The sequence below is a fragment of the Rhinichthys klamathensis genome, unplaced genomic scaffold (genome assembly GCF_029890125.1).
Source record: "Rhinichthys klamathensis goyatoka isolate OS25496 unplaced genomic scaffold, OSU_Roscu_1.1 h1tg000110l_1, whole genome shotgun sequence".
NCBI lineage: Eukaryota > Metazoa > Chordata > Actinopteri > Cypriniformes > Leuciscidae > Rhinichthys > Rhinichthys klamathensis.
In genome coordinates, this window is record NW_026606648.1 from 2,924,483 (window position 1) to 2,942,376 (window position 17,894).

General features: G+C 41.6%; 1 protein-coding gene across 6 annotated transcripts in view; it reads left to right on the forward strand.

Moving 5' to 3' along the window:
* dlgap1b (discs, large (Drosophila) homolog-associated protein 1b) overlaps positions 1-17,894 on the forward strand; it is a 161,980-nt gene that overhangs the window by 65,265 nt on the left and 78,821 nt on the right. For all 6 annotated transcript variants that reach the window (XM_056254158.1, XM_056254153.1, XM_056254157.1 and 3 more), the window contains exon 2: positions 3,328-3,412. The gene's annotated coding sequence lies outside the window, so the exon portion shown is untranslated. The remainder of the gene's footprint in view (positions 1-3,327; positions 3,413-17,894) is intronic.

Here is a 17,894-nt window from a genome sequence, read left to right on the forward strand (position 1 = left end):
ATTTTGGTGATCAAAGATGAGTTGCAGAAAAAGACTTCCGCATTGCAAAATAGGGTGGATGGTAGGATAAAACACTGACGCTCTGACGTACAAAAAGAAAAAAGTCCATTCCTCATTCCACTTTGCCCCGGTCCCATATGTATGCATTTACGGTTTTGTGGACTTACAATGGCCGCCGCATATAATGTATATTGAGAAATAAACATAAACGTTTATTAATGGGTGTCCCATTTGTCATTTTAGGTCTCATAAGGGTGCTCACGAACATCCCCTTTCCGCTTGATATGAGCCGTCGATGTGCACTTTTGCCAACCTCGCATTGAAGCGAGCTCCGCAGCGGATTTTTTACCGACAGTCAAAATGACATTACATCACGAAAGTGCAGACTTGGAGGAAGACTGCGAGTGTTTAGGGAGCCATTTGGGACAGGGCCTTCCACTCTGCTCACATACTTTGGTCTGGACTGCAGTGAACGATTGATTAAGCCAATCAGCTTAGAGGACGGGAAGAAACTTATATAATTTCCCATTCGTATATCACCGCAGGTGGTACCGGGGACTTGAGCTGCACGTATGCTCAGTCTGGAGCTTGAACTCAAGAACAGTGTCTTTCAAGGGATTCAGATAGGCATAAAATGAAAGCTTCACTCTAGTTCTTTCCTGGATGGTGTATTCTCCCCTTTTCTGTCTGCCTATCGCTTTCATGTTTTTTACCCCTCACTTCTGTCCCTGGCAGAGCATTTGGAAGCTGAACTGTCAGTTTGTTGCTTTGATTTTCTCAGTGTGCAAGCCTAGCCCACAGACAGCCTTCTGCTGTGCTCACAAACACACACACATGAATACTACATGAATAAATAGAGCACCAAACCGCTGAAATTGCTCAAATGTTTAAAGCTACGTGAATTTATTCATGGTCGACTCGGCTGTGTGAACAGCTTTAGGCCAATGAAAAACGGCTTTGCTTCAATGCTTGAAAGTGGAGCATGTCAAGATATAAAAATCTTAACATCAGTCTTAACATCTCATCTTTTGGTTATACTAGTAAAAGCGTAAACAAACAGATACAGTCACACATATTTATAATAAGGTAGTACCCGCAGAGAGCCTCATAAATCATTTAATTCTTATATAAATCATTGTAATGGTGTGTGTGCAGGGGTGTAGCAATTGTCTGAAGGGGACAGGATATTCACCAAAACTCGCTTATGGCTTGTTATCTTATTTGTACCTTCTTGTATTGCCATGAGCAAATTATGTTTTAGGCTTACAGTATAAAAGTAGTTTTTATTATAAATTATACTTGTATAGTAAAAATGACCGTATTACATTATACACTACCGTTCACACTTTTTGGGTTTGTGAAAGAAGTCTTTTATGCTCACATGTGTATGTTTGATCAAAAATACAGTAAAAAAAGTAATATTCAAAGTCCCTTTAAAAGGGGTCATGAACTGAGAAATCAAATTTTCCTTGAGCTTTTGACATATTAAAAGGTAATCAGAATATCCTGTTGGTTTCAAAACTGAAAACTTCCTTGTTAGTCCAAAAACAGCTTTTAATCAAGCCCAGAGCTCAATTATGGAATGTGTCTATGATAGGTGAAAGAACGCCTCTGCAGAAGAAAATCAACGCCTACTTCATTATTGCAACGTTGGCCCCGCCCACTGGCGTGTTAGTGAGATGAGGTGAAGAGAAGAGCAATACAGGATCACTGGACTAAAAATTACCTTCCAAAGGATCCTAATGCTAGGAATGTGGTTATTTGTTTTCAACAATGTGAACGTCTCAGTTGAGCATTATTTATTTGTATTTGGGTACATTTAACTGTGGATTCTTTGGCAAATCAGTTGCAATTTTGGCGCATGCTTTGTCCGATTTCATCAGACACAATGACTTTACCAATTGGCGATCAGCTCTTTTATTTAGAAGGCAGGACTTATTCATCCACTTTCCTCCAATCATAGTAATAAGAGTGCGCCATCTTTGTAAAGTCTTTGTGAATATTGAGAAATATTATTACAATTTTAAAAGAACTGTTTTCTAATTTAATATATTTTATTAAATGTAATTTAATCATGTGATGGCAAAGGATTCTTTGGTGAATAGAAAGTTCAAAAGAACTGCATTTATTTTAAACAAACCTTAAGTAACATTATAAGGGCCCTATTTTAACGATCTGAAACGCAAGTATCAAACGCGAAACGCAAGTAACTTTGTGGGCGGATCTCGGGCGCTGTTGCTATTATACCAGCGGGATAAATTACTCTTGCGCCCAACGAAAATCTAAAATGGGTTGGTCTGAAGTAGCTACATTACTCATAGGTGTGGTTTGGACATAAACCAATCAGAGCGTCATCTCACATTCCCTTTAAAAGCAAGCACTTGTTCCATGGTGGATTGCTATTATAATTACGCATTTGCCAGGCGCACGCCAGGAGCGGTTCACAGCCGAGGAGACCAACGTTCTCGCCAGGGCCGTAAAAGAGAGAGAAGTGACATTGTATGGGGATGGGAGAAACCCACCCAAATTAGCTTTGGTTAAACAGGCGTATAATAATTTGGGTAAATGTGTAAGCTAGATTTATGCCTATTTTTTCACATCTTCATGGACACCACAATGATTTCCCTCGTGTGGTAATATTTTTCCTTGTAATTATGTATGGTTTGCAAAAATGGGAACTGCTGCGTCTGTGTAAATGAGAGAAGCAAAATGTATGCGCGTTGTGCACACGCTACATTACGTTTGCGCCAGAACGCGCCTCCTCTTTTCGCTGAACTGCCCCGGGAGCGCAAGTTCATTCCCTAATTTACCGACGTGCGTCTGTGGAGGGAAAAGTCCGCTGTGCGTCGGGTGCAAAATAGGAATGATACATGCGTCGGTGTATAAAGTCAATTGCCCTGGGTGCAAGATCGGGCCCAACATGTCTTTACTGTCATTTTCAACTTATCAATTTAATGCATCCTCGCTGGATGTAAGTTTGTTTTGTTTTTAATTTGAATGATAGTGTTAATTGAGAAATTAACATAAAAAACATTATAGAATAATATCCTCTAGTTTCCACAGATCTATTGCTGTGTAAAAATATGAATGGTTTTAATAGTCAGTAATCTGTCTCAGACAACCATGTCCAGTGAAATGTAACGTCTACATTCAGATGATCCACAATTGCTAGCTGAAAAACATAACATGCACATTGCCTGATGAGAAATCCAGGGGACAAATTTTAAGGTGTAGGAGGACACGTCCCTCATACATATTTTACCTTCAAAATAACTTTTCACATGCATGGGGTCTCATGCATTTTGTGCTCTGTTTTTTCTATTTCAGTGCAACAGACGTCCTGCATGGAGGACATGAGGAAAGAATTAAACACAACGAGGAAAAGGATGAATAAAAAGAGAGAATAAATCAGGTGAGTTTGTGGATGTGTTTCAGTCTCCTCTGAAGAGTGCGTTTCCCAAAGAATCAGCCATTCTTTTCATTGTCAAAATTGCTCCAGTGTCCTTAAACGTTTGCTCCATAGATATTCCCAGAAAACACTGACAAAGCCATATAACTAAGGGGCGATTTCAAGTTTGGAGACAGACAATTCTGTTTTTACCTTTATGTTCATGAAAGTGATACAATAATGCAATTATGCAAACTTTCAATTTGTCATCAGTGTCTCAATGTCTAATGGATCTGGTGCCTGAATTAGTAATCACGATATTGCGATTCATGTCATGTGTCATGTTTAACCAATGAGTTGTTCTGAGACTCCAGAAGCTGCTTGGTGTAAGGCAGTGGTTCTCAACTGGTTTGGCCACAGGTCCCACATTTTCCCTTGATCATCAAGCCACGACCCACTTTTTTATATAGTTATTTATTATATAGTTATTATATTATATAATTATATAAAGTTTCTATTAATAAGGTTGGTAAGTTGGTATGGGCCACCAGTCATTTAAAATATACAAAATAACACAAAGTGAAAATAAGGTGGCATTTTGGGGTTATGAAAACAGCAGTTACCATGGTGAGAACACAATACTAACATGGACCTTTAAAGTAACACTATGTAGTTTTTCAACCTTCATAATATATTTCCAAGACCCTTGTGATGGTACATCGACTTAAAATAAGTTAAATGACACGTCTGCCATAGCCTGACGTGGTCTGTATCGCTTTTACTGGCACTATGTAACTTCGGGTTTCGGGTAGGAACCCGTGCACAAAAAGAACTACAAAATTCGACTGCTTTACGGCATACGTCACTTCCCCCACCACTTCCTCAAATTGTCTGTGGCCATTGCAGACATCCCAAGTCTCCCGGGAGTCTCCTGCGTCTCCCTGATGCCCGCAAATTAGTTCAGATCTGCCGGAATCTAGAGCGCGCATGCGAGACATAACATACTGCGCGAGCACGGCTGAGAGAGAGAGAGCGAGAGACCTTGCGAGTGTGCCTCACGAAAGCTAGTCAACCCGCCACCAGGTACTTTACTTGTATTTCATGACTTACTAATTTACAACGTAACCATGACGTTACATGCTCGGAATTTCTTTTGCGCTTTCGAAGTGATACAGCCTGCGTCGCCGCATTTGCAAATGCAATTGTAAAGTGCGCGCCACAAGCACAGTATAACGCCTGACAGGACAGGAACGTTTCTTTTTCTGAGGTGAGAGACTTTTTATTTCTTAACAAGCTACGGAAAAAAATAACGTTAGAATAATGAAACTGACATAGCCTGACAACTTCTCCGCAGATAATAAATCGGGCGTTTTTCTCAGGCACTCTTTACCGTGTCTGAAAGAAGAGTCAACAGCTTTCACGCACATCTTTCAAAAGAAAAATCAAAGAATTACGTTTTTTGTTGTTGATGTTGTGACTGCTCACTCCACGACCCACTCAGAACGGTCTTGCGACCCACCAGTTGAGAAACGTCTCGGTTGCATATGCAACCCCCGTTCCCTGAAGGAGGGAACGGAGACGTAGTCGACGTTCGACTGAATGGGATCACGCTTAGGGAGCCTGTCATCTTCGAGTACTGTTAAAATGAGCCAATGCACATTGGCGTGCGAGATTTGCATCTCACACTCCACCCCGCGGGTATAAATACGGAAGTGGATGCACGCACCAGTTGTTTTTCGCGTAGGGAGGTAACATGGGGAGAATACACATATGGACTGGGCGGATGACCGGGCAGTACACAGTACAACCGGTCAGCGACGGCAGAGGAGCTCTGCCAAGGGAAAGACACGGGCTCGCCGCAGGGAGCCGTACCTTGGAAGAATACACACATGGGTTCGCCGTAGGAATCACAACATATGGACCCAGCCTAGCACGAGTTCCACCAGTGCATACGAGTGGTAGGCCTAGTATCGGACGCTCCTCCACGTCCAAAGCCGAAGGGGTGTGGAGGAACTCAACAGGGTTCGGCTAAAGGGGAACTCAACTGGAGCAAGAATGGCGCACGTATCCAGTCCATAGGAGGGGAATGGCGCAGCAAGCCGACATTTCGAGCGGGGCTTACGGTGTTAACTGGCTTCTATGTGAAGAGAGCACACGGGAAGGAACCGGCTCGACACGTAGGCTATAGAATCTAGCGAACGTGTTAGGTATCGCCCAGGCTGCAGTGTCTGTCAGCAAGGCACCCAGCGCCAACGCCCAGGAAGCGGCTACACTCCGAGTGGAGTGAGCTCACAGTCCCGGGGACAAGGTGCATCTTGGGACTCATAGGCCAAGATGATGGCATCCACTATCCAGTGGGCCAACCTCTGCTTGGAGACAGCCTTTCTCTTTTGCTGGCCTCCGTAACAGACGAAGAGCTGGTCTGAGCTCCTGAGGCTTTGTGTTCTGTCCACGTCCAGGCGCAAAGCGCGGACGGGACAGAGAGAAGTCAGGACTGGGTCTGCCTCCTCTGGGGGCAGCGCTTGCAGGTTCACCACCTGGTCCCGAAAGGGAGTGGGCACATACCTTGGGCACATATCCAGGCCGGGGTCTCAGGATAACGTAAGAGTTAGCCGACCCAAATTCCAGGCACGATTCGTCGACCGAAAATGCGTGCAGGTCCCCTACCCTCTTGATGGAGGCCAAAGCAAGCAGGAGAACTGTTTTTAAAGACAAGACTTTTAACTCAGCTGCCTGCAGTGGCTCAAAGGGAGGTCTCTGCAGTGCGGTCAGCACCAGCGATAAGTCCTGTAACGAGATAGCTTAAAGAAATATTAATAATCAATCATAACTTGTTATAATTGATTATGAATATTTGGATCAGTAAATAGAAATAACTTAATGTAGTCTAATTAATATTACAATCAACCCACCTGTTCGTCCCGTGAACACACAGTTAATTGTTTATTAATTCTAAGAAAAATTCATTTATTCTAAGAAAAGGGTATCTTTCATGGGCACAGAAAGTACAGCGCTTGGAGCATGTAACAAGATCAAGATAACTTGTCTGCGTTAGGTTGCCCTGTCTCTTTTGAGTAATGTTAAGCTATATGAACATATCAGAATTGGCTTATCAGTTATGCACTTTATTTCGTTTCTGCTCTTGATCTGGTTTGTTTAATAAATATAATTTTTTTTATTAAAGTGGACGTGCCTTTTGTGTTTATTAAGAGTAAAAGCTTTAACTTAATAGTTTATTCGTGTCCTAGCCGCGAAGCTGATGTTCAGCCTCGCTCTGTGCGAGGACATGCACAGAGCGGCTGAAATGATAGTGTCTGACAGTTATAACTTATTATTATAACATATGATAAAAATAATTGTCTAAATTATGTTGCATATTCCTCAACAGTTCTTGTGATGATATCACTAGTTGACAACATAGTACTATTTTCAGAAATCATAGGCTATTATATTGCGCAGGTGCACGTGATGCAATGCTGTCAGAGCCGACAGACTCGCGTGTCAGACTCATTTCAGTGCAAAATAATTAGGTCAAAACCGATTTAATATACTGCAAATAGTCTACTAGTTTGTATGTTTATTTATAATTCATTTAGGCGGACAACAAGGCTACCAAGTACTGCGTTTTTTTTCTAACGTCATTTTTAGTCGATTTTAAGTCAAAAATTTCAGGACTTCAGTCGACCAAGATTTTCTTTGGTTGAGTATAGCCCTACTAAACACACATACATACATGCATTGGTAAAATGGTAAGTTACAGAATGGAACAGGAAGCAGGAAATGGAACTTTGGAAAAGATCCATTTAACTATGAAAAGAACCATCAGCTTATCATTTTAAGAGCACCTCATTAAATGTATACTTGCATGGCCTTTGCAGTGGAAACAATTCTTGAAGTTCTTGGAAAAGTATATTGATGGTTCTGTGAGTGTCATTTGCAATCGTTTTCTTCTCCGTTGGATAAAGAAAATATGATGAACTTGCATGGTTAGTTCGACTCTGTTTTGGTTGAAAGTTCTCTCTCTCCATGAGCACATGGCTGGTTGTGAGTCAAGGCCTGCTGCCCTGGGGCCTGCTGAGGCCACGCAGGACAGCACAGCACCCTGAACGTACCGAGAAGGCCAAGAGAGGGAAGGGCTTGTTTAGAGGCCATTTAAAGCCTAAGGTCCCATCTTTCAGGATTAGCTCAACCAATAAGAAAGGGGGAATTTCTAAGCAGGTGATCTCTGTTGGGTCCTCTGTTGGGAGGATTTATGACGCTATCTCAAGTGTGGTTAGACAGATGCCTTGGCGTTTGTGTCCATTTATACTCAGATAGATATAACAAACACACACTGCATTCTAAGAGAAGGTTATGTATACTATAGTGTGTGTAATTAAATTAGGATTAATTAGATAGGAGACACGATACAGGTGGGGTTACATTGACCGTTGGTTGTATAATAAAATACATACTGTAGTATCAAAGACATAATAGTACACAAGACAGTAAATCATTCACACAGTGTCCTGGGGTGCATGTTCATTTATAGATCAGTTCACAAAAAATCAATCTGTTTTAAAGGCTGTGGGTCTTTTCTATGGCCTCTGCTTTTTCCATGTGACCACATTTTTAACAGCGATAAAACCAACTTATCTGATCGTAGTCATGATAACTAAGAACTATAAAAAATAATTGTGCCTGATTTGTCTCAGTCGTTACAGTCCCAAGAGGGTATAGAGGCGGATTCAGTGGATTCCTCGCTCCCCTCAGGAACCTGACGATCAGGTTGTGCTTTCCCAGGGATCTCCCATCCACTGCATAGTGATGTGCGGCTATAGAGGCCACATACACTTTGAGGGTGGAGGGAGACAGCCCTCGCTCCAACCCATCTTGCAGGAAAGAAAGCAAGGAGCCGATCAAACACCTGCGGGGGTCTTCTCGGTGAGAAGAACACCACTCAGCGAACAGGTTCCACTTTAGGGCTTAAACATGCCTCGTAGAGGGTGCTCTCGAGGAAGTGATGGTGTCTACGATAGATCACCTAGAACCTCCGCATCCCATCCAGGGACCAGACATGGAGTTTCCAGAGGTCTGGATGCGGGTGCCATATGGTGCCCCGTCCCTGAGAGAGAAAGTCCTCCCTCAGAGGAATGGGCCAGGAAGGGGCTGTCGAAAGGAGCATAAGTTCGGGGAACCAGGTCCGGTTGCGCCAATAAAGGGCAACTAGCAAGACCTGCTCCTCTTCCTCCCTGACTTTCCACAGTATCTGTGCGAGAAGGTTCACTGGGGGAAACGCATACTTGTGGAGGCCCCGGGGCCAACTGTATGCCAGCGCATCCGTGCCGATGGTCCCCTCGGTCAGGGAGTAAAACAACTGGCAATGGGACGAGTCCGGAGAGGCAAACAGATCTATCATGCAGCCCCGGAGTGGTCCCAGATCAGCTGGACTGCCTGGGGATGGAGTCTCCACTCTCCCTGGGCCACAGGCTGTCGTGAGAGCTCGTCGGTGGCACGATTGAGCAGGCCAGGATAATAATTGGCACGAAGCGACCTCAGATTCTTCTGACTCCATAGGTGAAGGTGGCGGGCGAGTTGCGACATACGACAGGAGCGTAGAGCACCTTGATAGTTGATGTACGCAATGGTCGCAGTGTTGTCCGTACGGACCAGTCCATGCTTGCCGAGTAGCGGCGTTTTGAGGCGTCTCAAAGCAAGGTGTACTGCAAACAACTCGAGGCAATTGATGTGCCAATGCAGTTGGGGGTCCGTCCATATCCCCTCTACTGCATGCCCGTTGTAAATGGCCCCCCAGCCCATGTTGGAGGCATCTGTGGTGACCACAGCAAGCCTGGACACTTGTTCTAGGGGCACTCCGGCCCGGAGAAACGAAGGGTCTGACCACGGGCTGAGGGTTTGGCGGCAGGCCGGGGTGATTGTCACTCTGCCACGTCCACCTCGGGACTCTGCCGTGAAGCCAGTGCTGAAGCGGTCTCATATGGAGCAGGCCGAGCAGCGTTACTGCGGCTGCGGCAGCCATATGCCCCAGGAGCCTCTGAAAAAGTTTCAGTGGGACCACTATTCTGCTCTTGACAGTATTCAGGCTGTTCAGCACCAACGCGACATGTTCCTCTGTGTGGCGTGCCGTCTGTTGGACCGAGTCCAGCTCCATACCAAGAAAAGAGATCCTCTGTACGGGGGCGTGTTTGCTCTTTTCCCAGTTGACCTGAAGACCCAACTGGCTGATATGTTTGAGTAACAATTCCCTGTGTTCGCACAACTGTTCCCGAGATTGAGAAGCTTGTGAAGGGCCTGATCCAAGACTCGCAGGTCCAAGATTGGCCGTAACCCACCACCTTTCTTGGGTACAATGAAGTACGGGCTGTAGAAACTGGTCTTCATATCAGCTAGATGAACCGGCTCTATCGCATCCTTCGCCAGTAGGACTGCGATCTCCGCACGCAAGACAGGGAGACGTTCGTTTAGCACCGAAGTGTAACAAACGCCGCTGAACTTGGGCGGACGCCGGGCGAACTGAATCTTGTAGCCAAGTCTGATGGTACGGAGGAGCCAGCTGGCACTCTCCAGGCTTCCACAAACTGGGCCAGGGGGACCAGAGGCACCACAGACGTACCCGGGGTGGGGCAGCGAGGTGGAGGACGGGGACCTGGCTCGGAAGGCCCGGGGGGCCCGAAGCAAGTTCTGAGTGTGCGATGCAACACTTACCTGTCTCCACGGGTCGGCAGGGGGTGCTTTGGCCTGATAGACCTGTAGCAACGCCATGGCATGCAAAGAGGAGGCGGCTTGCCCACAGGCTTTGTAAGCTCTGCCCGTAAGAACGGACGAGAACTCACAGGCCTGAGAGGAGAGACGAGGTTCCCCCATCCAAGATACAGCGGCCGCCGGACACTGGTGTGCCACGACAGACCGCTGCACTGGAGGGACAACCTCGTAACCCTTCACCACTCCTCCGTCAAGGGTAGTGAGGGGGAGGAGGAGTTATCCAGGCAGCTTCTGGCAGTAAAAGGTGCCATCCACAAACTAGTAAGCTCTCCATGCACTTCGGGAAAGAAAGGCACTGGGGCAGCTGGCTGAGAGCCAGCGCGGCCTGCCCCGAGAAACCAATCATCCAACCGAGACTGAGCGGGACACGGTGGTGGATTCCACTCGAGCCTGACAGCCTCGGCAGCCCGTTTCAGCATAGCTGACATCTGTGGATCTGGCTCGGGCAACGTTACACTCGTTATAACACAGCCGAGTCGTCATCTCCAAAGCTCGGCTCACCCTCGGATGCTGCAATCGGCATCCTGTCCTCTGGAGGGACCCCGAATGAAACGTCTGGTAGGTCCATTACAGAGGGACCAGCGCACTCAACGGGGGACTCCACCGGCTGTGGTGGAGTGAGGAGCCCACAGGGAATGGTTACCGGGCGGGTATTCCATCACTATTCTCCAATCACCCATCCCACACGGCACCCTAGGGTGGGGCATGGTAATGGGGACTCCACCTACACGAACGAAGGTGAGTCTCGATCTCAACACTGAGACAGTCATATTCCCGCAAAGGGAACATGAGCCATCCACAAAAGCTGCTTCAGTGTGCTGTAAGCCCAAACACATGATGCAACAATTGTGACCGTCAGAGGGGGACAGGGAACGACCGAAAGGAAACCAGTTGTTTTTGGACTAACAAGGAAGTTTTCAGTTTTGAAACTTACAGGATATTCTGATTACCTCTTAATATGTCAAAAGCTCAAGAAAAATTTGATTTCTCAGTTCATGACCCCCTTTAAAGGGACTTTGAATATTACTTTTTTTTTTACTGTATTTACTATTTTTGATCAAATATACACATGTGAGCATAAGAGACTTCTTTCACAAGCCCAAAAAGTTTGATCGGTAGTGTATAATGTAATAAGGTAATTTGTACTATATAAGTATAATTTATAATAATAACTGGTGTAAGGAGTATGTATATATATATATATATATATACAGTATATACAGTATATACAGTATATATATATATACACTCACCGGCCACTTTATTAGGTACACCTGTCCAACTGCTCGTTAACACTTAATTTCTAAGCAGCCAATCACATGGCGGCAACTCAGTGCATTTAGGCATGTAGACATGGTCAAGAAAATCTCCTGCAGTTCAAACCAAGCATCAGTATGGGGAAGAAAGTTGATTTGAGTGACTTTGAACGTGGCATGATTGTTGGTGCCAGAAGGGCTGGTCTGAGTATTTCAGAAACTGCTAATCTACTGGGATTTTCACGCACAACCATCTCTAGGGTTTACAGAGAATGGTCCGAAAAAGAAAAAACATCCAGTGAGCGGCAGTTCTGTGGGCGGAAATGCCTTGTTGATGCCAGAGGTCAGAGGAGAATGGCCAGACTGGTTCGAGCTGATAGAAGGGCAACAGTGACTGAAATAACCACTCGTTACAACCGAGGTATGCAGCAAAGCATTTGTGAAGCCACAACACGCACAACCTTGAGGCGGATGGGCTACAACAGCAGAAGACTCCACCGGGTACCACTCATCTCCACTACAAATAGGAAAAAGAGGCTACAATTTGCAAGAGCTCACCAAAATTGAACAGTTGAAGACTGGAAAAATGTTGCCTGGTCTGATGAGTCTCGATTTCTGTTGAGACATTCAGATGTTAGAGTCAGAATTTGGCGTAAACAGAATGAGAACATGGAACCATCATGCCTTGTTACCACTGTGCAGGCTGGTGGTGGTGGTGTAATGGTGTGGGGGATGTTTTCCTGGCACACTTTAGGCCCCTTAGTGCCAATTAGGCATCGTTTAAATGCCACGGCCTACCTGAGCATTGTTTCTGACCATGTCCATCCCTTTATGGCCACCATGTACCCATCCTCTGATGGCTACTTCCACCATGTCACAAAGCTCTAATCATTTCAAATTGGTTTCTTGAACATGACAATGAGTTCACTGTACTAAAATGGCCTCCACAGTCACCAGATCTCAACGCAATAGAGCATCTTTGGGATGTGGTGGAACGGGAGATTCGCATCATGGATGTGCAGCCGACAAATCTGCGGCAACTGTGTGATGCCATCATGTCAATATGGACCAAACTCCCTGAGGAATGCTTCCAGCACCTTGTTGAATCTATGCCACGAAGAATTGAGGCAGTTCTGAAGGCAAAAGGGGGTCCAACCCGTTACTAGCATGGGGTACCTAATAAAGTGGCCGGTGAGTGTATATATATATATATATATATATATATATATATATATATATATATATATATATATATATATATATATAGTATATATATATTCCAGATGGTAGTAATGTGTGTTTATCCACTTATATCTGATATCACACAAATATTACATCAGAAGTGATATAGGAATATTATCAATTAAAATGTGTTGTACAACAGTGAGGTTTCCAAGAGCAGATGTTCCTATGTCCGTAATCATTGATCTTCTAGAAAATGGGAAATGTGGGGAAATCCTGAACTAGAACCATGATTGTGTTATAGTCTGAATTTTTTTTCAGTACCCCATCTGGACAAACACACACACACACAAACACACACACACACACACACACACACACACACACACACACACACACACACACACACACACACACACACACACACACACACACACACACACACACACACACACACACAGGCTCTAGTAGTGTTATGACTGCCGGTGAAACTCTAAAATTTGGTGGCAGAGCAGCTGTTCTGCCAAAGGATTTGATCAGACGACTGCGGACCTAAATGTGCTGAACCTACACTGCCTCCCACACACACAGTCTTATTAGAGGAAGAATATCTCACATCTACCTGATGTAAGCTGAAGCACACTGAACGAGATTTTTAATTAACTGCCAACCAAAACAAACACACACACACACACACAAACCTAAGGGGTAAATTGACCCAGAATGTTCCATAACAGCATTCCAGTACCTTCGACCGAAAACAAGAAAACAAATACTGGCTGTTTGTTTGTCAATCCATTCCAAATCCTGCTTGTTTTTATTTGATCTTTACTAGAAAAAAAATTATTCTGGAAAATATATGCATACAGAACTCACAAAATTATGTCAGCACTAATAGATTTTTGGGTCTGCCAACCTCCAAAATCCTGATTTAGCTTCTGTAGCCACCCCAAATTTACAATTTTTACTATATTTTAATTAAGTAATATATATATATATATATATATATATATATATATGTTTGTGTGTGTGTGTATATATGCATATATATATATATATATATATATATATATATATTAGGGCTGTCAAATGATTAATCACGATTAATCACTGTCACGTTTTCAATGTGTTTAGTTCAGTTTTGTGATCTGGTTTCCCCCTGTCTTTGTGATTTTGGTTTAGTCCTGTTAGTTTTCCCGCTCTGTCTGATTAGTAATTCCCTTCACCTGTGTTCAGTTAATTATCCTATTAGTCCCTGTTCATTTAAGCCCTGTGTTTTCCCTCAGTGTTTGTTGGTCGTCGTCTACGTATGGTTGTGTGTCCTGATTCTGAAGTCCTGGAGTATATTCCCATGTGCCTGTATGTTTTTTGAAAGTGGATTTAGTAAATAAATTAACTACATTGCAGTTTCCCGTTTCCTCGTCTTCGGCCTCCTGCACAACCTGACAATCACATCCAAAATAAAAGTTTTTTTTACATAATATATGTGGGTGCACTGTGTATAATTATTTTGTATATATATAAATACACACACATGCATGTATATTTAAGAAAAAATATTATAAAATATTTATATTTATATATAATATAAATCTATATACAGTATAAACATGAAAATATTTCTTAAATATATACAAGCATGTGTGTGTATTTATATATATATAAAATAATTATACACAGTGCACCCACATATATTATGTAAAAAAAACTTTTATTTTGGATGTGATTAATCACGATTAATCATTTGACAGCCCTAATATATATATATATATATATATATATATATATATATATATACACACACACACACACAAAATAGTTATGTAAGTATAACAATAGAGGACAAGCAGGTTTGAGAAACAAAGGATTATTTTTAGATATTTTGTTTGTGCACATCAGTAGTTCTGAGGAAGTCTCATGCTAACAGCTTCTATCAGCGTGTCTGCTGTCTGTCTCTAATAGAACTGGAGACTCGCGCTGGCAGGTAGGAAGCCCAGAGAACAGGATTAGAGATACAGGGGAAGTCACACTGTGAAGTCAGCTTCACTTCATTGTCTGAGATCAGACTAACCTTTGTGTTGCCGGGTCTTTGCTTTTACAGTCGCTATGACAGCAGCCTAACTGCAGCAAGGGATGCTAGGATGCTGTTTTGTGAGCTGTAGCAAAAGAATCAGTGGCTTTTAAGATGCCTTTAGTCACTGTTATATTACACACACGCACACACACAGTGTTCCAACAATAGCTGCATGAACCCAAACACCTCTGTCAGAGTAATACTATAAGGGAACGTATCTCTGGTGACACTCTGTGAGCTGCTTCTGTATATAAAAATTATTCTGTGGTGCAGTCTGTAAAAAAAATGTCACGTCACTCGTAGGTTGTACCCAAAGTGGGTGGAGCTCATCTCTTTAAGATAAAAAAAAAAAGAATTCTATATTAATTAAGCTTGTAGAAATTAAAACATAAATATAAACATTGTAAAATTAAGTGAAACCTACTCAACTTTCTGAGACTGGTGTATCCAATGGGGCATAAATAATTAATAGGTGTGCATTTTTCACTGTTTTGCAGCTGTATTTACGTTGGTTTTATCATTGCTTTTGTTGTTTAGTAACTTGCTGTTTTGTGACATCTGGAGTTCATTTTCTACTCAAAATGACACATTCACAAACAAAAATTATCCATGAAATGTTACCATTATTGTGTATTGTTTGTGTACCAAGTATTGAGATCTCTTTGTTTGGGAATTGGGTGGGTACCACTACCACATTAGGCTACTTCTATTATGTTGATATGTCTACACAATATATACTGTATTACTTACTTAGATGTTCTAAGTAAAGCATACATTTTAAAAGTATGACTTAATTCAGAGTTGAAACAGAGTAAAGTAAACTTCAGCTAAGTAGAAATTGATCAACTAACTTTAACTGGCCAAGTTTTCTTTGTTAATTTTACTTAACTAAGTTAAGTAGATTTTACTTAATTTCATTAGAGAAATTTACTTTTAAAAATCTGCCTGCAAAAACTTGCAAAAGAAAAATGAAGTACAGTACATTTTACTTATTGTATTTTAGGTTTATGATTTGTGTTTGATTTCCCATCATGATGTGTATCTACAACTATTTTCCTATAATATATTTATTATTTCTTTGATTATTTGCTGTCTTTCAAATAGTATGTAAATGAAATACATAAGTGTACATTTTAAATTATATAATGTTCAGTAAACTGTAATTTTTCACTCAATTTGTAGAAAGGAAAGCTCGAACTTTGTAATATATTTACAAAGAGTATTAAAATAGAAGGGTTTTTAAAGAAGACAACATTGTAATATGTATTTGTAGATTTTAGCACATTTAAAAGGTATGCAATTGAGTCAAATCTAGAAAAAAAGTACATGTACATTTTTAGTTTTGTTTCATGTTTACATGTCTTTAATTCAAGAAGTGTTAAAGATATCTTAATGTCATTTTAGATTATTGTTCTTATGAATTTTTTTTTTTTGGAGTCTTCATTTTTAAGGCCCTGGTTCAATCTCCTAAATATTGGGATGTCAATGCAGTAACATGTAGTTTGGTTACGGTAATGCATATTTTTTTTTATACTCTTGGTAGCATCAGAAGCTGTTAAAATGAACAAAATCCCATCTTCCAAATATCTCTAAAACTGATTAAAATATAGATTCTTATAAATACATGTTTGAGAGCAAGTTAATGTGCCTCAACTTGACAATTTCAGTGGATTTTTGGCTCTCATATAGGTATGTTTTCTGCAATTCTTCTGATAGAGAGAAACAAGATACATTTCTAGTTGAAACATTATTCATTCTTCAGACATTCCTCTTTAAATGCAATATGTATCAGCTGTGTGCAAAGTGAACCACATTTGGTTTTCAATCACTGAAAATGGGTCAGTTTCCACAATTTGAACATGGAGCTGCTTTGAGATCCCCATATCAATGGGACTGAACTATATAGGGCCTTGGAAATGAAGATTTCAAAAGGAAAGTTTAAAGAACGAGAATATTGAAGGATATTAAGATATCTTTTAGAGTTTCAGGCATGCAAACTTTAATATATATATATATATATATATTTATGGCACTCATGTATGTTCTATGCAGTTGAGCTGATTGAAAAAATGAGATACTGTACATTCCTAGTTTTAAAATAACTTGTTCTTAGATATTCCTCTTTAAAAGAAAAAAAGAATTAGCTTTGTGGAAAGTGACCCACATTTGGTTTTTGACCACTGAAAATGTGTACAATTTGCCAATATACTCATGGATCCGCATTAAGATCTTCATATCTCAAGGATTGAACCATCGAGGGCCTTTAAAATTAATATACCAAAAGTAAAGTTTGTTAAGAAGAATCTAAAAGGATATCAAGATATCTTTAAAACTTCTTGAGTTAAAGGTATAGGCAAACTTGAGGCAAAAAACACAAGAAGTGCTTTTTTGCCATTTTTGAACTGTCACCGTTGGCATATAATGCAACAAAGATTGCTAAAGTCAACAGATTTTACTAAGACCAATCTCTGTGTAAAAATAAAATAATGATGCTGCCATCTTTCTAAAGTCATTTTTACACCCCTCTAATTTGTCTCCAAATCTCAGGTGGAAATTGTCATTTTGACCCCCTTCTAGTGGATTACTCTGTAAATATACAGTGCACGACATTTAATATTTTGACTTTCTTCACTATTTATGCTTGTCTTTCTACAGAAAAAAATATTTTTAAAAATCTAAAATTTGAGCGGGGTAAGTTTCCGAGATTTGGTTGATTTGACCACGGAATGACCCTGCGCACTTGCGAGGGTTTATTATAAGCAGCCACTTCTATAAATTCACATGAAGCTCATTCAAATGTTTTTAAAATACTGTAAATGAAAATGATATAGATATATATTCCATTCAAATACATATAGCCTACATCATACACTTATGCACGGAACCACATCTAGAAAACCTCTGTCTGTAATAAACACGGAGATGTTAGTCCCATCTCAATCGGTTGGTGAAATCACAGACATAGGGTGATAAGAGAACAAGTAGAGCTATAATCTCATTTTGCCCTTTGGTTCATGTGGACCAGTCAAACATAATCCAATGTAACCAAAGACATGGAATCATCACAGGACCTGAAAACTGATCTGTAGGTATTAAACACTTTGCAGCTCACACCATTATCCAGAGTGGTTTTCTGTAGTCGGATTTCTAAAGGCCGAGCGCTGGCCTTCCTGCCAGAAAAACAGATTTGGTGCCTGGAGCTTTTTGATGTTAAAAGTATCAAAGTCTCTAA